General features: G+C 46.8%; 1 protein-coding gene across 3 annotated transcripts in view; it reads right to left on the minus strand.

Moving 5' to 3' along the window:
* The window catches only part of COL4A6 (collagen type IV alpha 6 chain), a 186,591-nt gene that overhangs the window by 91,658 nt on the left and 73,500 nt on the right, over positions 1-21,433 (minus strand). The gene's annotated exons all lie outside the window — the stretch shown is intronic.

Here is a 21,433-nt window from a genome sequence, read left to right on the forward strand (position 1 = left end):
CATGGTTGGAGTGATAGCTTTGCGAATTGTGTAGTCAGAGTAACCATTAGCCTTAAGAGCTTGGTGTACGTGCTTGAGTTCACTGGCTATGTGTTCCTGGTCGGATATGCATTGGGCTCTATGGTGCAGAGTCTTGATGAGGGAATTCTTCTGGGATGTATGGTGGTGGGAATCCGGTTTCAGGTAAGCATCCGTATGGGTAGCTTTCCTGTAGACAGAGTCGCTCATTGAACCATCTTTGTTATTAGGACATCCAAAAAAGGTAGCTTGCCATCTTTTTCGACTTCCATGGTAAATCTGATGGCTGGGTGTATGGTATTGATGTGGTCGAGGAATTGGTCTAGAGCATGCCGGCCATGTGGCCAGATGAAAAAAGTGTCATCCACGTACCTCTTCCATAAGGTTGGGCGCAGAGTGGCAGTCTGGATGGCGTCAGTCTCAAATTTCTCCGTGAAACTGTTGGCTACAACCGGAGATAGGGGGGGCCCATTGGGGTGCCCTCAGTTTGTTTGTAGAAAGTTCCATTCCATGTGAAGTATGTATTGGTTAAGCAGTGTCTCACCAGGGGGGGTACCTCAGTGTTTAGTCCTTGATGAACCAAGTCTTCAATGATTGCGATGGTGTCAGGTACAGGAACTTTGGTGAATAAGGAAACTACATCAAAACTGACAAGCAGGTCGTCTAGGTACAGGGAAATACCCGTGATTGTCGATACCAGGTGAGTAGAATTTTGTACCGCAGAGGTGGTTTTTCCAGTGAAAGGCCGCAGGATTTCAGACAGAAAACGAGCCAGTTTGTAGGTGGGGGAGTTGATAGTAGAGACGATGGGACGAAGGGGTGTATCTACTTTATGTATTTTTGGTAAGCCGTATAATCTTGGTGGCCTGGCAGCAGAAGTTTTCAACGAGAACTGTTTGGTTTGATCAATTAATGCGGTTGAATCAAAAATGATTTTGTTGGTTTGTATGACGAGGCTGTTGGTGGGATCTCTTTTTATTTTTGTATAGCTGCCATCGTTGAGTCATTCTTGAATTTTGTTGTTATATTCTATTTTATCCATGATGACAGTGGCATTGCCCGTGTCGGCTGAGAGGATGACAATGTCATCCCTCTTTTTTAATTTATATAATTCAAAACGCTCATCTTTGCTGAGGTTGCTAGCTGGCATCTTAGCGTTTTTGAGGGTTGCAGCGATTTCAGATCTTGCTACGTCTGCAGCGGCGTGACCCAGGCCCCTGAGAGCCAAATCGCTCTCCGTGGTGCTAACGTTAAAAAAACCGCCACTTTTTTCAAAATTTCTTGTTGTGGTTTTTACACCTGATGATGATTGCTTGTGTTGCAGTCGAAACGTCGTGAGAATCTTATTGTTTTATATTTTTATTATTTTATTGTTTCCCTTCTACGTGACTTTACCGAAAGAACCAAGAATATGACTTTTCACTTGTAATTTTTTTCTGCAGCATGAAACGCTCTAGCCAAGTGTACTGGGTGACTACCAACAACGTCAAACCATATCGAGCAATAAAATGCACGTAACATAATAAGCGTACCGGAAATACAGTCAATGCTATTTTATTGTATATCTGGATATGGCCTGGTGGCTAAGAATTCAGAGCAATGAGCCATCACTGCTGAAATTCTGGGCTGGGTTTCAATATTTTTTTCTTTTTGAACTTGTACGATAAACCGGGGTTTAGAGCAGAGCAGGTTTATGATGAGCACTGGTATTTCACCAATGACTGCACTAAAACATATTTTACTGAGAATAAAAAAAAATATATCAGTTTGCTTGAATGGCGATGGGGAATATTTTAAGGGTATTAAAAACGTGCACATGCTATTGTAGATAAATGCCGATTGAAGTGCAATATTTATCGATCAATAATTCGTGTTTACCAGGGAAAGCCTTGCTGAGCCTCAAGACTCTTTCAAGAGGGTCCCGCTAAGCTTTTGGCAAGTAAGCGATGTTGCTGCTGCCGCGTAATCCAAATTGAGCAACTTTTTTCAAATTTTTATGTGTTTTCTGAGCTATGGGAGGATACACTGAAGGAACCCCATACAGAACAGGGGGAGAACATACATACAAACTCCACGTACAAAAGTTCCCAAGTCGGGAATCGAACCCAGGCCCTTCTTGCTGTGAGGCCCAAATGTTACTAGTGTGCCAATCCCTACCACCTCAGGTGACCTCTGAAGTCCTGGAGAGTTCTGTTTTCGCCATTGTTAGGAACCCACGTGGATTATTCGGTGCTAACCTCTGCAACATGTTCAGTTCCACTCTTCCTGCATTTCAGCGACGCTGTAAAAACGGCTCAATTACATCAGACGTTGACATTTCATTTACGACTCCTGCGGGAAAGGGGAAAAACAACTTAAAAGGGGCCGCATTAATTGTCGGATGAGGAAAAAACCGCCCCCATTAACAAAATCCACATTGTCCCGTTGCTACTGCAATAAATATTTAATTCATATGGACAGCTGTGGCTTGAGCGTGTGCCCGACGTTGACAAATTATAGCGCAGGGCGTGAGGTTGGGTTTCCCTCCACTTGCCACATGCAGGCCACTTTACAAGGCTAGTACGTGTGGTTGCCAACTGACCTGGTTTTCCCAGGACATCCCCCTTCATTTCCCAGCTGTGCTGGGAAATCTGGAAATTTCCACGGGACATTATGAGTCCAGGTGTTTGTCAAGTTGCATAATAACCCAACAATCTCGACGTTTAAAGGTAGTTCTCCCTCTCCTCTGGTGCTTTACTTGAGATATTCTCATTCTCCCCATGGTATGCTCTGGGTTTGTGATTGCTTCAGAGGTGGCAACCCTAGCTTGCACGCAACAATTAGTATGGCCAATTACCGTATACGTCCTTCCCACCAGCGTTACAGCCAGGCCTGTTAGCGTGCAAGAATGGCGACCCCTAATCAAGACCACTGCGACCCCTAATCAAGACCCCCCCCCCCCCACCCATGACTAAGTGCACATTAGAAAGAGATCACATGTCCACGTGAGTAACGCATGTGTTTCACGTTGCATATCAGTATGTTTTAGAATAAATTAATAAAGACATTTGCTATTTGCGCCATTCTCAGAGCACAAAAGGCCGTCACTCACCAACGTTCTCCCGCGCATGCACACATACAATATTTCTCCTGCACACTATCCATGCCACAGCCTGTGTCGCCTCTCCCCCCCTCTGAAAGACACTCGCGTTCCCCGCGCGGGTTGAAAACCGTTGGTCTTACGGAAGATCCATTGGCGGCGGAACCCAAGCAGAATTGTGAGGGCAAAACAAGTGAGGCCTTTGAACAAGGCCCGATGTGGTGCTGGTTGCGGTGGTTGTGGTTGTTGTGGCGACACACACAAAGGGCCCTCAGCTGTGACGGGAGTAGCAATTGTTATTGTTTTTTTTACTATTCAAACTATTTTTTTTATTTTACCAGGTAGAGCCCATTGGAGCTTAACAGCTCTTTTTCAGAAGCGACTTGGCTACCGCAAATGATAGCTCAACGAAGTGGCTTCTCACGTGGAAATTTACAGCATCCAAATATTCTAAATGCACGTTGATTCTAAACCTGGAGGGGAAAAAATACCTGGTGGACCCGGAGAAAAATCCCCGCGACCACGGGGGAGAACATGCAAACCCCATATATACAGCAGGCGTCAGGGGTCGGGATCGAACCCACGGTCTCTGCATACCAGGCGAGGGAGTTAACGTCGCCTTGCCACCGCGGCGCAGCCAGGGACACGCTTGCACGCCCAGCCGGACCGCGCGCCGCGCTCGACGGCATCGCCGCTGGTAGAGGGCAGGAATCCAGAAAACAAGGGGTCGGAAACCGCATTTACAGCGGCGCGCGAGCATGCAAAAAAAAACTCAATTGAAAAAGAAAGAACATTGATAGCAAAATCAACGAGCTCATCGTAAAACTCCGCTCATAGCAGAAAGGGCCCCAAATTCAGAGGAGAACCACTGCCTCAAATGTCAGCCTATTGTACAACTGGATGAAAAGCGCACAATAAGTCTCCTTTCATACATCCATCCTTTCATATTTTGTGGAGAGCCTATTTTTTTAGTTTCACGTTTTAAGGCGACATTAAGGGACCCGACGGTGGTGAATGTGAAAAGAGACTGCCTCGTTGAGGCGCATGTGAATACATGCTCAGTTTTCACCGACCTTGAAAACAGTCAAAATGTTGAAAGCTCTTAAGGTTGTGAAAAGAATTAAGCCTTTACTTTACCAAGGACTTATCTTATTTTTTACTGCCAACTTAATCACGTGCAAAGGTAATATATGCACACCATAAATATGTCTAAACAGACAGTAAGCATGTCTGTTTGTAGACATAACATTGATATCTGCAATGTTTAATAATGCCCTTTATGTGACCACAAAAGCTTTCACTGAGTCCGAAGACTCTTTATCACGGAATGTTTGGCTAATATTATTGACCAGTGCCTCGCTTCATGGGATGGGATTCCAGAATGCGCAGAGGAAACCCTCATGCACGTGGTCATACCACTCAAAGCTCCGTGCACATGGATTCAGGAATCTATTGCTCTGCTGCCATCTCCAGGCCACCACGCAGCCCAAGCCTTCAACACTCTGGCAGTCTCGCATCCAGGTGTTAACCAGGCTCAATGTTGAACTTCTTTTGCACCGTACGTAGCCAACCGTGCTAATCGGAGGTGCGGGTATATTCAGCTTCTGAGATCAAACGAGACCGGTCGTAGGCAAAAACATATCTTCGCTCATCTCACTTATTTATTTGTTAGTGGTGCCACTTAGTCCATGAGAACATCATCTTATTTATTTCCCTTGGTCGAAGCGGGCGTCCGACATGTGGAAAGCATTGCGCGTTGCTCGGAACACGCGGCCGTACTTCAAATCGCAAACGACTCCCGATCGCTCCGTCTCCCGAGACTGAGAACCAACACACGGCGATATATCAAAACTCTTTTGACGGCGCCACATGTTCTCACAACGATCTACGAGAAAAATCCGAATTCGTCCTCATGAGAAAACGGGGGGGGGGGGGGGGGAAAGACGTAAGCACCCTCCCCCCAAACCCGCGGCTTGCGATCCTATTTCAGAATGTTCATCAATTTGTCATGAAGAATATAAGCTCTGTTTAGCAATTTCGGAAACTGACGCATTCAGATAGAAAATGTGTGCTGTCCCGCGTTCTTTAAAGCGGGTAAATAAAAAGATGGCAATAATAATTATTTACAGTCCTTTGTTAGTCCACTGCTGAATGAACAAGCCCCCCCCCCCCCCCACAGCGTGTTGGTCACGGGGCCTGTTTGGTCATACTTTGCTACTCTGGTCAGTGGGGGTTGGTGGAAGGGGGGGGGGGTAGGTGCCCAGGACTGGCATGGTTATCAGTGGCCACTGATGTTAGCCATGACGGGGGACGACACCCATGGTGCCGGGTACATAATGCAACGTGCTAAACACTGTGCCACGCTGCCCATCTACAAGCAGGGACACATTTAAAAATGTGCGTTGCCTTCAGTAAAATTTAAACGAAAATTTCAATTCGGTTTACATACACGACGTAGTATGGGCCTGTACTTATGGACATAATGCTTACCTTTATACCTTTATACGAAAGTAGAATATACCATGGCTGAGTGAGTGATGGATTTTAAATATGATATTTGGCACATATATGCTTGTAACTGGAAATATGAATAAAGAAATGTGGCGAATTTAGCCTGTATGTTGACTGGTTTTATTAATGAGACAGGGTCAGCCTAAAGTTGTACATATCTTCAATTATCGTGATATAGAGGGTTAAACATGTACATTGTCCATTATGAATAAACCCAGTAATTTACCTCACGGCAGAAGTTGACTAAAGGCTTACGATGAAGCTTCGTTGAAATTGACAACTACCATCTAAGTGTCCGTCGTCACCGTTAAACGGCATTGTCCGTTTGACACGAAAAAAACCCACGAATAGTGCCACTCTAATCCACAAATCAGTCGGTCAGTCTGAGCTAACAAGTAATTTTTCCATGGCGACCCCAATTAAAAGTTTCACCGAGGTAATAATGTTTTGCATCGCGGCATCTTGAGATTTGACCGTGGCTGATGATGGAGGAACCGACATTATTCCGATGGTTTTACCCACACAGAAAATCTAATTCGAGCGCTGCGCAAACAATGATGCAGATCTACGTTACAGACAGCAGAGGGCAGGACAGCAAAGTCCATTGTCGTACCGTACTTCTACGCTCCCACGTCCGTGCTCCCCACCAGCGCGTCGACGTACGGTCAAATAACCGATACGACCGGCGTGGCACTGAAGTGGATTTACAAAGGGCTCCGATAGCAAGGTGCGCTATGTGCGGTGCGAAGGAAGTTGTGCATGAACGAGAGGGACAAGAGTGGTGACGGCAATACCCCGGTCTCCGTCGGGGATGGGTTCCTGAAAGGTGCGACGACGGATATCGAAACGGCGCGAATCAAAGCGGTTTCTCCACGAGAGACGAACAAAGACAACGGAGGGCGCGGTGACCGCTGCGTCCATGCGCGCATCTTCATCCCGGACGTACCCACGCAACGTCACATCAAGTGACTTAAAAATACTTCGCTCAGTGCTCGTGTACAGCTGCAAACTGCAACACGGATTACACAAGGTGCAATAAAATACACGGTGCAAAATACGGTACGTAAATCTTATATTGAGCCCTTACAGTGCAGTACACTGCTGTACGCGAAACGCAAAGCGGTTTGCTTACAGGGTTGCGGTGGAGGCGAAGTCTGAGAGGCGACGGATAACGAGGAAGAAACGACGGACGTTGCTGTCAGCGACGTGAGCGTGGGGGTTTGACACGACGCAAATCGGGTAAGCGGTGTTCATTAAGTGGACGACGTATTTGCGAAACGGACGTGAGAGGGAGATACATCAAATGGGGGGGGGGGGGTGTCGCGGTACCGGAAAGGTTTTGAAGTGAGCGAGAGGACGTGCATTGGTGAGACATGGCCAACGAAGAAGGTTGTCTCTGATGTAGGCCACTCAGTTTCAAAGACGATGCAATAAATTATCAGAGCATGCTTTGTTTGCATGTTCACCACAAAGTACGTGTGTGTGGTCGATGCAGACTTCAGTCCTTGGGGGCTATCCATAAATGACGTCGCGCGATTTTGGACGATTTTTGATCCCACCCCCCCCCTCTCGTCACACGGCGTCACAATAAGTCAGACCCCCCCCCTCTCAAATATGACGTCACAAAGCTCTGCCCCCCCACCCCCCCCAAAAAAACATTTCCATTTTGAAAATAAAACATGCTTCAAATCGCTTTAAAATATTGTCATTGTAGTGCGTATTTAATGTGGCGCTGCACTCTGATGTTGTAGGAGAAAACATTTATTAAAAAAACGTCTATTTAATTAAGTGGAACGTGTTGTCTATATTTATTTAAAGTTGCGCATTTTGATGTGACGTCACATTTCTCAAACCCCCGCCCCTCGTCACAAATGTCTGACCACCCCCCCCCTCCCCCCAGGTGCGTGACGTCATTTATGGACGGCCTCATTGCGAAAACGGTATCTATTTGGTGTTTGAACATCTTTACACCTCCCGTTTCACTGCCAGTATGGGCGAGCACGTCTTCTTATTTCTCATTCGTGAGTGCAGTTGCTGCACGTGGGCTAACGCCAGTGACGACTGATACCCGAGCATTTCCCCGACCACCCTTTCGCCAACCCGCACTGACCGACCGGAGCGGCGGAATATTCTCAAACGACGTCCCGTGACCCCGCACGGCAGGCACGCGGTCGGCCCTCGCCCGGCAGTCAATTTGACGGCAAAAGGTGGAATCCCCGATTTCGTGAGCGCGCGCGGGAAGTGGCAGCGGTGTACGCAACGTGTTGATGCTTCGCTCGTTGTACGTAAACAATTCCATGAAACCCCTTAAAAAGGAGCGCGCACCGATGCAACAGCTGGGCGATGGCTTGGACCGCACACCGTCCCGCGCAAACGTTTACAGATGACTGCAAACACTCCCGCATGTCTTGACGATAGTCCATACAAATCACTGTTTTAAAAAGGAATGCATTACTTTACCAAAATACGATCAATCAGGCCACCCATGTTTGGTCTGGCTTTAATCAGCTCGTGCTAGTCCGGAGATAGTCTTTCACGTAATCTGCCCATTGTGTGATTTTGGGCCTGCATACCTTGGGCAGCCTGATTGAATTTTGTTATAAGAATTTAAGTTTATTTATTTACATGTTATAATTCCCCCACGCCCCCGCTACCTGCTGTGTATTAATTTCCTTACATTGTGCTATAAAATCTTGTGAAGAATTGAGATGACTCAATGTGTTTTTCTTAAATAGGTTTCACAGTAAAGTTTCAAATTTCACATTTTTTTGAGCAGAAGTAACGTTTTAGACTTTTTTAAAATTTAGTTTTCTGCTGATTTGAGAATTGAGACGACAGCCACGAGCCAGTGATGTAAATTCTGCAATCCTATGGCGAGGGTGGGTGGGGTTCAAGTAAATCCATCGAGCAACCCCTGTTGACTTTGTGCCACCCGCTTTCTTTCATTAACCCTGGAACGACGATGGGTTTCGTCAAACCACCGGCCAGGAATTGAACTCGAAAACATTTCGATCGAGGGCCGCTCGGCTCCACCGCTGAGCCACCTGGCTGGTTTCTCTCACCCGGGCCCGCCGTCGCCACCGCCGCCGCCGCCGCCGCTCAGCGGACCCTATCTCGCCGCACAGGTGTAGATTTCACCGTGTTTTGATGGCGATAGCGACCACTTTCCAGATGTTACAGTGAGGGAAAAAAAGTATTTGATCCCCTGCTGATTTTGTACGTTTGCCCACTGACAAAGAAATGATCAGTCTATAATTTTAATGGTAGGTTTATTTGAACAATGAGAGACAGAATAACAACAACAAAATCCAGAAAAACGCATGTAATTTTTTTAAATAAATTGATTTGCATTTTAATGAGGGAAATAAGTATTTGACCCCTCTGCAAAACATGACTTAGTACTTGGTGGCAAAACCCTTGTTGGCAATCACAGAGGTCAGATGTTTCTTGTAGTTGGCCACCAGGTTGCACACATCTCAGGAGGGATTTTGTCCCACTCCTCTTTGCAGATCTTCTCCAAGTCATTAAGGTTTTGAGGCTGACGTTTGGCAATTCGAACCCTCAGCTCCCTCCACAGATTTTCTATGGGAATAAGGTCTGGAGACTGGCTAGGCCACTCCAGGACCTTAATGTGCTTCTTCTTGAGCCACTCCTTTGTTGCCTTGGGCGTGTGTTTTGTGTCATTGTCATGCTGGAATACCCATCCACGACCCATTTTCAATGCCCTGGGAGAGGAAAGGAGGTTCTCATCCAAGATTTCACGGTACATGGCCCCGTCCATCGTCCCTTTGATGCGGTGAAGTTGTTCTGTCCCCTTAGCAGAAAAACACCCCAAAAGCATAATGTTTCCACCTCCATGTTTGACGGTGGGGATGGTGTTCTTGGTGTCATAGGCAGCATTCCTCCTCCTCCAAACATGGCGAGTTGAGTTAATGCCAAAGAGCTCCATTTTGGTCTCATCTGACCACAACACTTTCACCCAGTTGTCCTCTGAATCATTCAGATGTTCATTGGCAAACTTCAGACGGGCATGTATATGTGCTTTCTTGAGCAGGGGGACCTTACCGGCGCTGCAGGATTTCAGTCATTCACGGCATAGTGTATTACTAATTGTTTTCTTGGTGACTATGGTCCCAGCTGCCTTGAGATCATTGACAAGATCCTCCCGTGTAGTTCTGGGCTGATTCCTCACCGTTCTCATGATCATTGCAACTCCATGAGGTGAGATCTTGCATGGAGCCCCAGGCCCAGGGAGATTGACAATTCTTTTGTGTTTCTTCCATTTGCGAATAATCGCACCAACTGTTGTCACCTTCTCACCAAGCTGCTTGGGAATGGTTTTGTAGCCCATTCCAGCCTTGTGTAGGTCTACAGTCTTGTTTTTGACATCCTTGGAGAGCTCTTTGGTCTTGGCCATGGTGGAGAGTTTGGAATCTGATTGATTGCTTCTGTGGACAGGTGTCTTTTATACAGGTAACAAGCTGAGATTAGGAGCACTCCCTTTAAGAGTGTGCTCCTAACCTCAGCTCCTTACCTGTATAAAAGACACCTGGGAGCCAGAAATCTTTCTGATTGAGAGGGGATCACATACTTATTTCCCTCATTAAAATGCAAATCAATTTATAACATTTTTTACATGCGTTTTTCTGGATTTTTTGTTGTTATTCTGTCTCTCACTGTTCAAATAAACCTACCATTAAAATTATAGACTGATCATTTCTTTGTCAGTGGGCAAACGTACAAAATCAGCAGGGGATCAAATACTTTTTTCCCTTACTGTACATCTCTCGCAAGCAGAGCCCCCTTTCACGGCGTCCGTATATTACTCAACAGTTACGTAAAGCAGCTTCACAACATCAAACGTCTTTCATAAAAGAGTCGGCTATGATCAGATAATTGCATTTTTTTCTTTTATCCCCGTACAATTCTATTCCAGTCGTGCTATCAAATTGTGCTCAATCATATAGGACGAGTGTTAGCTTCAGGCTAAGTACTACAAGAGCAACCAGTTCCTATATACATGTTATTTTTTTTTATCAACGCCTACATTTTCTGATGTGTTCCACTCCAGTGTGCTACTCTTTCAACAGGAGGGCATCGGGGAAAGCACAGGGCGGGTTCCTCGCGCAAAGCCCCCGAAACTCTGTGATGCCAGACGGACCGTGAGCCTTCAACGGGGGCTTAAAGAGATGCGGTGACTCACGCGGTCCCATCGGAGCGCCGCTCCATCGCTGCACTCGCAGCACGCTTCGTCGAAGAATGCGCTTGACGCAGATCAACCTCAATCAGAGTCAGTCCCCCAAAAAAGCGAACGCAGCCCAGGTGTGGGCCTCCGCGATGGACGTTCGCAAAGATTCGCGCGGCGAAGCCGCCAAACACCGCGGGCCTCTTATCGCTCCTCGGATCAGTCCTGACTCCTTGACAAAGTAGACACAGCAGGGTGAACGCCGACATAACAATTCTCATGCCGGAAAGGTTCAAGCTGCATCCTGCCACGTACGTATGTGTGCGTGTACGTTGAACTTCTTGCGCACCGTACGTCGCCAACCGTGTTGATCGGGAGGTGCGGTGGAGGGGGAACAACTAAACGCCGTATGTGAGCCGGCTTGTGGAAGTGAATTGCTTGTGTGCAGATCGTGTTTTTATTAAGACGGCGATAAAAATAAAAAAAAAACAAAGACCGTTGACGTTGCTGCACCGCAAAACATTTCGGTTTTAGTTTAAAAAAAAAAAATCTGCATTCTCGCATTACGTGGCAGATGTCTCAATCACGTTGGGAAACGCGTTTCAACTTGTTTTTGACGTATCGTTTGCAACTACGTTGTGCAACTTGACGCAGACAAATTTCCACTACGTCGAGCTATTTATCTTAACTCTTACAGGATGTAAGTTACGAGCGGTCGGAATGAATCGTTTCGCATCTAAATGCAACGCACGTCATTCCATGGGACTCCATAGATCTATGCGATTAGTGGCACTGGGAAATGATTACCTCCATCGTGAAGGCCAAGGGCTCTTGAATGCAACGTAATCACGTTTTACTGCGGGAATGCAGCTGTGTTCCAACATGTGGCTGGGTAGTCTGACCAACGTGAGCACACTAAAGTGCATATTCATGAAGTAAAGTGTTGCACATTCCGTTGTCACATCCACCAATAACAACAACAATGCCCCTAATTTACCCAGGAAAGCCTCACTCAGATATCAACTCTTTTTTTGTTTAGGAGGGTCTCGCTGCATTGGAATGTTTCGGCAATTTTGGTGAATAAGATTTTGGCATGTGGGAAAATCACTGCACGCCGAGAAGGCCTGACGCTCGAAGCCCCGCACGAGTGGAGTCATGAATCCGCTGCTGCACCGCGTTCCCCTGGCTACCTTGCAGCCTAAGTCTTACACCACCTGGCGGTCGCAGGGAATCTCCTCCTGTTAAATTGTTGACCAGGCTCGAGTCTGCTTGGGCCTCTAAAAGCTGATGATATCGGGCACGTTGCAGGGCACCTATCTATGCACCCTTGGGAAATACTGGCATGAAGTGCAACATCGCTATTCCATTGCCGTTAATGTTAATCCTGCAGCAACTGCCCCTCCCAAATGAGAAGTGGTGGTGGTGGCAGCGGTGGTAAGAAAGCCCCACACTTTTGAGTAATGTCTTAGGACATACTGGGGCATGACACAGCATGAATTTCCATGACACACCCAAGCCAAAAATGTAGCATGAGCAAAACACCCGTGCACACTTTTGGGCAGTGTTTCTCGGCGCATGACACAATACTTTTTTAAGGGAGCACTTCAAGTTGAGTCTCGGACCACGCTTAATATTGTAACAAATGTCACACGATTCCACAAAAGATGGAATGTTACCATGGGAAAAATGTGCCTAGTCGTGGTACGGTGCATTGAAATTCCACGTACCCGTGGCGCTCTTACACGTGACTCTGATTTTGTGGTCACAACTGATCTGAAAAAAAACCTCCTTTTCATCCGAGCTTTTTCACGGATAAGAAGAGCGATCTTGAAGTGGCAGCAAAATCATCTAAGTATTCTAGTTTAACAGTGGATAAGCAACCCAACCACAGTTGGAAAGTTAACTAAGGTTCATTGCCATGTGTGCTAACCACTCCATCACCTGTTCCAGCCTGTTGAATTACCCAGTATAAATAAAGAGAACGTGAAAGACTGCAAATATAAAACATAACCATGAGTCAGTCGATGCTCCTCCGATTAGCCCGATTGGCTACATACGGTGCAAAATAAATTGAGAATACATACATGCGTTAATGAAATATGCATCACCACAAGTTGTTGGAGAGTTTTACAAGTAACGTCCAAAAAAGAACACGACGTTTTTCTGTCTACCCTCCAGGAACGCATGGCCCATTGACCCCCAACACACAAACACAGCAATCCTTTCAGTTCGCCAGATATGCGAGGATTATTTTTTCACGGCATGAACTGAACACTGAACTTGACAAAGTGCCATGCCGTCAAGGTAAGTCTTGACGGCATCACTCAGCCGGGGAGAGAGAAAAAAAACCATTGCATACTTTGCTTGCTCTCCGTCCCACAAACACACACACACAAAAACCACACGCGCATAGGGAAAGGGGAGTGCACCTACGCAAAATGGTTCTTCTAAACAAAAACAGCGGTGAGCGAAATGTTAAACTGAATTATCACACCAAGGTCTCTGTTGAAAAAAAAAAGAACTTCATATTAATGGTTGGCGTGCAGAGGAAGTAGTTGTTGGTTCAATGCACTTAGGAATCAAACGATTTCCGGCCGTAGCGAACATCGGCGGCGAGTGATTTCTGAACCTTTCCTGGGCCTCCCCTTTCCTTCACCACTCCTGCCGTGACCAGCGTGCTCAAGTATGGCCAAACAATCCACGCCCGTGACCCACACGGCACGAGGATGCCTTCATCCGGCAGTAGATTGATAAACCGCTGTCAACTATTATTATAAACTAGCCTTTTGCCCGTCCAAGGACCGGTGTATTGCAGTAAATCTGAAACTTGCAAGTGAAAAGCAGAGCGAGACGTGATATTCATTGCATCAATTCGTGTGCAATTTGTAAGGGCGCGGTGACACAGACTTATTTCATGTAAAGGTTATAATCCCTTGTTCATCACGACGTCCTTTTTACTTTGATGTCTCAACAGCGTGACGGAGATCACGTGACGTGAGGGTTCTGCCTTTGTAGTGAGGGTTGTCAGTTGACGCCGAGGAGGGGGGAGGAGGCGCCTCGCCCCCCCCCCATGTGGAGTGACGTCAGTCGCTAATTATTATTAATGGCGGGGGGGGGGTGTCCATTTGGAGGACATCACCTGCTCATGATTATTAATGATGGGGGCTGTTCTATGTGGCGTGACGTCACCTGCTCATGATTATTAATGAGGGGGGCAGTTCTATGTGGCGTGACGTCACTTGCGCATGATTATTAATGAGGGGGGCTGTTCTATGTGGCGTGACGTCACTTGCGCATGATTAGTGAGGGGGAGTACTCCATATTGAGTGACGTCACCCGCTCAAGATTATTAATGAGAAGGGGTGGGGGGGTGTCCATTTGGAGGACGTCACCTGCTCATGAATATTAATGAGGGGGGCTGGTCGATATGGAGTGACGTCACGAGCGTTAAGCACATTCCTGGGTGATTATAGTAGGTATAATAACAATTGCTTCTAAACTGACTCTATACACAAACGATGAATTTGATCATGAGTTCACAACGGGGGAAGACTGCTGCTCTTAACGCTTCTTTGCTCTATTACTATAGTACTAGACTGCCTTCAACTTTTATGAACGACTGGGTGTTTAAGGTTAGCGATTTGTCGTATTATCTGGCTGTGTAGTCAATGAAAAAATACAATTACTTTACTGTGCAAGTGAAAAATATGTTTTAATATTTATGTGTTTTTTTTTATTTAGGGCCCCTTCATAACATATGCTACAGGCCCCACACTAGCTTAATCCGGCACTGCTGAGCTTGCATTCACAGAGGGTGTGCGTGTGTGTGTTGTTGTGTGGTGTTGGGTGTTGTTGGGTGGTGTTGTGTGTGGTGTTGTGTGTGGTGTTGTGTGTTGTTGGGTGGTGTTGTGTGTGTGTGTGGTGTTGTGTGTTGTGTGGTGTTGGGTGGTGTTGTGTGTGGTGTTGTGTGTGTTGTGTTGTGTGTGGTGTTGTGTGGTGTTCTGTGTGGTGTTGTGTGTGTTGTTGTGTGGTGTTGGGTGGTGTTGTGTGTGGTGTTGTGTTTGTGTTGTGTGTGGTGTTGTGTGGTGTTGTGTATGGTGTTGTGTGTGTGTTGTGTGTGGTGTTGTGTGTGGTGTTGTGCTCTGGACGGGTGCGAGGGGCTGGTAACCCCTTCACCTTCAAAAATTTACCACTAAACCACGACTAAAATATCGAACTAATAAGCTTGTGCCGGAGGCCCCGGGGGGACAGGCGTCTATGACGTCTCCTGGCCAAACCCCAATTGGCAGAGCCAGGAGATTGAATCTCTACCCTCGGGGCTCCTCCAGAAACATCTGGGCAAGGTCCCATCGGTGAGCTCCTCTGGCAGGCAAGGCTGCGTTGGCTGGGTCATGTAGCCCGCATGCCCAGCCACCACATGCCGAAACAGCTTTTGTTCGGCCGGATGGAGGGGGCTAAACGGGCGCGGCACGGGCTAGAGAAGAGATGGAGTGATGTTGTACAGGAGGACGTAGAGCTGAGTGGACTTGCCGATGACTGGTACCAGCGGTGTCAAGATCGGCCTCTGTGGAGGAGGCTCGTGAAGGACGCTACTGGGCAGTTGGAGGTAGTCGCCCTCCAACAACAACGGAGGGCGGAGGAGCGACGTTCACAACAACGAGCGGAGCGCCAGGTGGCTAAAGCACAGCAGGTTGGCACAGTAGGGGGCACAGGTGGTGCATCAGCCAGTCATCTCAGTCATCTTAGTCATCTCAGTCATCTCAGTCAGTCGACCCGTGGCACCTGGGTCTGCCCCGTAACCTCCTGCCAGCGGACGTTTGACAATTCACGTGGCCTCAAGGTGCACTTGGCCTGGCACAAGCGTCGTGGTGATGTCACCGCCACTTAGTGGCGAATGGCGGTTGTTGTTGTTGGTGTTATTTGTGTGTTGTGTGTGGTGTTGTGTGTGTTGTGTGTGGTGTTGCGTGGTTTTGTGTGTGGTGTTGTGTGTGGTGTTGTGGTGTTGTGTGTGGTGCAGTGTTGTGTGGTGTTGTGTGTGTTGTGTTGCGCGGTTTTGTGTTTGGTGTTGTGTGTGGTGTTGTGTGGTGTTGTGTGTGTTGTGTGTGGCGTTGTGTGGTTGCCGTAGACAGCCGAAAGCCGAAAACCCAACCCCAACCACAAAAGGACGTCATCACGCGATGATTGTTTGGTCGATAAGTTCAAGTGTACGCTTGTTCCTGCATACGTGAGGCTTGATTGATCCCACATCCCGGCCTTGTCGGAGGAGGAAGGATGACGGGACGGGGGGGGGTATGCTCACGCTCACCCCCTCGCCCCCCCTTCTAAATCGTTAAAGTCAAGTCAACTGATATACAAACTGTGTGCAGCATTAGTTGGAGGCTGCTCAACAGAATGCAACAACTGGCATATATTCTTGGTTCTTTCGATAAAGTCACGTAGAAGGGAAATAATAAAATAATAAAAATGTAAAACAATAAAATTCTCACTACGTTTCGACTGCAACACAAGCAATCATCATAAGGTGTGAAAACACAGCAAGAACATTTTAAAAAAGTGGCGGTTATTTTTAACGTTAGCACCACGGAGAGCGATTTGACAGTTTGTTCAGATGGACGAGTCCCTCTATGTTCGGAAAAGAGGAGGGGGGAGACGAAAATAATTGATGCGGTCTGAAAGCCACCGTAAGCGTGAACAATCAATTAAGACCCGAATGGTTTATCAAATCTTTCCAATGATTGCTAAGCCAGAATCCATCGTCTCGGTTGAAATTGTCTCTGTGTTTGTATATGTGGATAGCCTCATGAACGAATCTCTCATGGTAGCCAGATGGCTTGCAAAGAACCTCTGTCTTGGAGAAGTCAATGTCATGTGAGCCTACTGAATTATAACAATGATCTGCCACGGCCGAGGTGTTGGTCCTACCGTGTTATAGGACTGCTCTGTGTTCACGAATGCGGTCCGAGACATGTCGTTTGGTTTCTCCAATGTAACTACTACCACAGAGGCAACTTAGTTTGTAGACGCCAGGGTACTGTATGTCCGGAATGACATCTTTTACAGATGGAACCAGATCACGGATTTTATGTAATGTGTTGAATCGGACCTGCATCTTGTGTTTATTCAAGATTTTGGAGATCTTTTTTGTGATCCCCGCAATGTAGGGTAAAGTGATGGTTTTGAAAGGCTCCTCAAGAGTGTCCTTCTTCATGGTTGGATTGATAGCTTTGCGGATTGTGTAGTCGGAGTAACCATTAGCCTTTAGAGCTTGGTGTACGTGCTTGAGTTCACTGGCTATGTGTTCCTGGTCGGATATGCATTGGGCTCTATGGTGCAGAGTCTTGATGAGGGAATTCTTCTGGGATGGATGGTGGTGGGAATCCGGTTTCAGGTAAGCATCCGTATGGGTAGCTTTCCTGTAGACAGAGTGGTTCATTGAACCATCAGGTCTCCTTTAAATTAGGACATCCAAAAAAGGTAGCTTGCCATCTTTTTCGACTTCCATGGTAAATCTGATGGCTGGGTGTATGGAATTGATGTGGTCGAAGAATTGGTCTAGAGCAGGCCGGCCATGTGGCCAGATGACAAAAGTGTCATCCACGTACCTCTTCCATAAGGTTGGGCGTAGAGTGGCAGTCTGGATGGTGCTAATGTTAAAAATAACCGTCACTTTTTTATTTCTTGCTGTGGTTTTCACACCTGATGATTGCTTGTGTTGCAGTCGAAACGTCGTGAGAATTTAATTGTTTTATATTTTTATTATTTTAATATTTCCCTTCTATGTGACTTTACCGAAAGAACCAAGAATATGGATCCCTCCAGTCACGAAAGCTTTAAATCAAAACTGGCATATAGTTAAGCGGGATGATGCACGTTGTAAGCATGGAAGTGGTGTACAACTACGGTCTGCACTTCCACTCCATACTTACGCACTGCACTCCATCTAATGCTGCACCAGTGGCTAAAACATATGGCATGGCCAAGCGCATGTCATTGCAGCCCGTTTTTAGTGAGCGTGTATGCACTGCACTCAAGCACGTGTGTAACATCGTGAACTCGGGCACGTGAGTAGCACAGTGAACTCATCTCATCTCGTCTTGTCAACGTGGCGACGTGTGTGGACAAGCACATTTTTTCGTGGATGACATGGAGTTATCCTATTATTTACCTGTTGAAATAACTCCTCTTGTACGGCGCACACATGCACGGAGGTGCACGTGAATGATAGGACGCATAATGTGAATGAAAGGACACGTTTGACTTCCTAACTTTGGATACACGCGGCTAAACATAACAAAGGAATAAAATAAATCACGACCATCGCTTTCCCACCTGATGGCGGACGCTTGTGTTGCGCCCGAAACGTCGTGATTTATTTTATTTTATACCTACATTACTTTACCAAAAGACCCAAAGAGTATAGATTCCTGCAGTCACGAAAGCTTCAAATCAAGATAAAATGAGGATACTTCCCCAAGCCGGTGAGTTCAGGGTTGATGCAAGTGGAGAGCATGGCAGTGCAGTACAACCACGTGATGTATTTGCTGCACTGCCCTCTGCTGTTCACATTTACCGAGAATCATCGCCATCATCATCATCATCTCCTATCTCTATCCACGTAGATCATGCGTTCTTCATTGCAAAGGCCGGGGGCCACTGACGCGCTTTAGTGCGGGCCCTGACGTGCGGCCTCCGACAACAGATGTGAAAACACCTCCCCACCATCATCAGTGTCGTCGTCGTGGGGCTGCCATCAACCACCCCAATGGTCTCGCGTGGTGTGCTGGACCTCGCACACACCGATGATGTCTCATCGGCGAAAGTGACCCAACCTCCCCCGCGCCCCCTCTGAAAATTAGCGAAAAACAATGACGTAGTTCATCGCACGCGGCGCGTTTAAACATACAGAACGCGGGCGTAAAATTAATAATAACTCGGTCCGGGAGGGGAGGGGGGGGGGGACACACGCCAGAACAACGGCCACGATTGTAGTAATTTATCCGAGGCACGCCGAGAATGCGAAAGCAAAGGTTTGCGGCGGAATGCTTCCCACGTAGTCCCCGCTATGCGACGCTCATCGGCCGCAGCAGTGGGGCCGTCGTTAGTGCGACGTTTATGCCCGGGGCTTGACGGGCGGGGGCGGAGGAGGAGGCTGCTTCTGTGATGTTTTAAGCGTTTTTGGCGATTCTCGAAGCTGCCACGATCGGTGCTATTGCGTTGCCTATGCATGGACTCGTCTACTTACGAACGAGTTAGGTACCAGAGGTCTGTTCGTAAGTCGATTTGTTCGTAAGTCCAACTTTGATCCCGTCGATTCCAAACACGTTGTATGGCATGTACACTAAACACGGGGAATGGCTTTAAAAGTTGTGTAATCTCCTGTCGACGTAGATGCCACTGGTTCTTCGTGTTCTGCAGATGTAGATACCAGAACCGCCAACTATTGCACGGCAGTTGAATTTACAACTCTCGGTCCGAACAGGCAACTGGACATATGGACAGGTTTGTTCGTATCTCTGAAAGTTCGTAAGTCGAATGTTCGTAAGTAGAGGAGTGATTATACCGACTCACGTGCTCGTGTAATTACGTAACCGTATCTGAACACTGTGGAGTGTCTTGCGATGCACAAAGTGCAGCGCTCTTTGTCCACGGATAATTCACTTGCAGACATTGCACCAAAAGAATGCATTTAGTGATTTACTTAATTCCCCGTATTGACCGGCGACGATTCATAATGAGTATTTGTGGAGCTATTGTCAACTGGTGGCTGCGTGAATTTATGAGCATCCCATTCATGAACAGACCATGTTTGCCGTTCGCCAACAGCCCGCGTGCTTTAAATGCTTGCCTCCTGCCTATAACATCGGGCAGAAAAAAAACGGCATTGGTTTAACCGGCCAGACTCTGCTGATGAGACCCAGAATCTGGACAACCATTCCAGAGTTTTACCTGCTTTAACAAATGCTGTTGTGACAGGTTAGTCGGTAAGGCAAACAGGTTGACGGACTCGAGAAATGTTATAGATTAACCTATGACTGTTTGCTTATTGGACGCCTCTTTAAAAGGTCGCCTTCATTCGACGGCGAGCACCTTGTTTGCAAGAGGGCCGAGTTATTTTCTAAACACACAACGTATTTTACATAGGGCGGTAAACAAAACGGATTTCCAAACAAGGAACTCCTGCGGGCATTGCTGATAGTTGCCTGTTTTTTTATCTTTCCGTCCCCGACATCCTTCATGCACGGTGGCTCCACAGCAGCTCACCGGAGGCCCAGCAACACCAAACAGACCGTTGAGACAAAGGCGCTATTCGGTTTTGGGAGAATTCTCAGGGAGAGGGAAGGGGGGGGGGACAGACCCCCCCCCCAAAAAAAATACAGGGTGGCAGTCCGGTTTTAAGCCAAGCTGCAAGCTCAACTGCGTGGTTATCACACTCCAGTTGCAGGCAACAGCGCAACAGGGTCGTACACAGGGGACAGACTCAGCTAGGTCTCGTAGGTTATTCTCGGAAGAGTCTCTCCAAATTAAAACTTATATATATCAATAATAGAGCGGTTTTTGTTTGGGTTAGATAGCGTAAATTTACCCCAAAAAAACCTCTATTACGAATAATATAGGTCGCGAATGCCTACGTGTTCAATTACCCTGTATATATCGCACTAACATAACAAAAAAATATCCATGCATCCAGTTTCCTGGCTGGCTGCTGGCTGGGCACCTCTCCATCCTAACATGAACTCTGTTGTGAGTGACTACTGCGGGCCATTGCCACCGAAGCTCGCTGGGCAACTGGCTACAGGGGATTTTCCATGCAACAAGCATTGAATTGAGTTGAAACGGTGGAAGAAGTTCAGAAAATAATAAAAGATAGTTACGCCAGTTCATTTGAACATGTATCTGGCTGTTCGATGTGTGCTCCTATGAATGTAATTCTTTTTTGCCAGAATATTCTTTAAATCCTAGAAAATACATAAAAAAACATTTCACGATATATACTATCTGGGCATTTTATGAGTACTTAAAGAAACATGATTCATTTTAGTGCTCCGAGTGCAGGAGGGTCGTGGGGGGGGGGGGGAAGGGGGGGGGGGGGGGGGGGGGGGGGAAAAGTAACTTATTATTTTAGCAATTAAGAAACTGCATTCGTAGCGGTACACAGGCACAAATAGAAACTGCATCTGGCATTATGCATCTTGCCTATGGCTGGCTGAATAGCAACATAATAATAATAAGTCTATACCCAGATTAGTTCGGCGAAAAAGAAATGGCTTTCTATTTAAAGCTTTCGTGACTGCAAGGATTCATCTTCTTTGGTTCTTTCGGTAAAGTCACGTAGAATGAGAATAAAATAATAATAAAATTGTGTTATTTTATGATTTTATTCTCATTCTATTATTATTTATTCTAATTCTACGTGATTTTACCGAAAGAACCAAAGAAGAGGAAAATGGCTTTCTGTTTAACGTGTACGATGAGAAACAGCAAGATTCACCTGTTCAATGTTCTGAACACGAATGCGATCGAATCAGCCGAATAGCATACATCGAATGCAATCAACGCAGAACACAAAACAAAACACAATAACCACTGCTGTCAACGTCTCATGGAAATGTCCTCTTCAGTCAGCAGGGGACGGCCTCGAG

The sequence above is a fragment of the Petromyzon marinus genome, chromosome 47, assembly GCF_048934315.1.
Source record: "Petromyzon marinus isolate PM22_M1 ecotype Great Lakes invasive population chromosome 47, UKy_Petmar_22M1.pri1.0, whole genome shotgun sequence".
Taxonomy (NCBI): domain Eukaryota; kingdom Metazoa; phylum Chordata; class Hyperoartia; order Petromyzontiformes; family Petromyzontidae; genus Petromyzon; species Petromyzon marinus.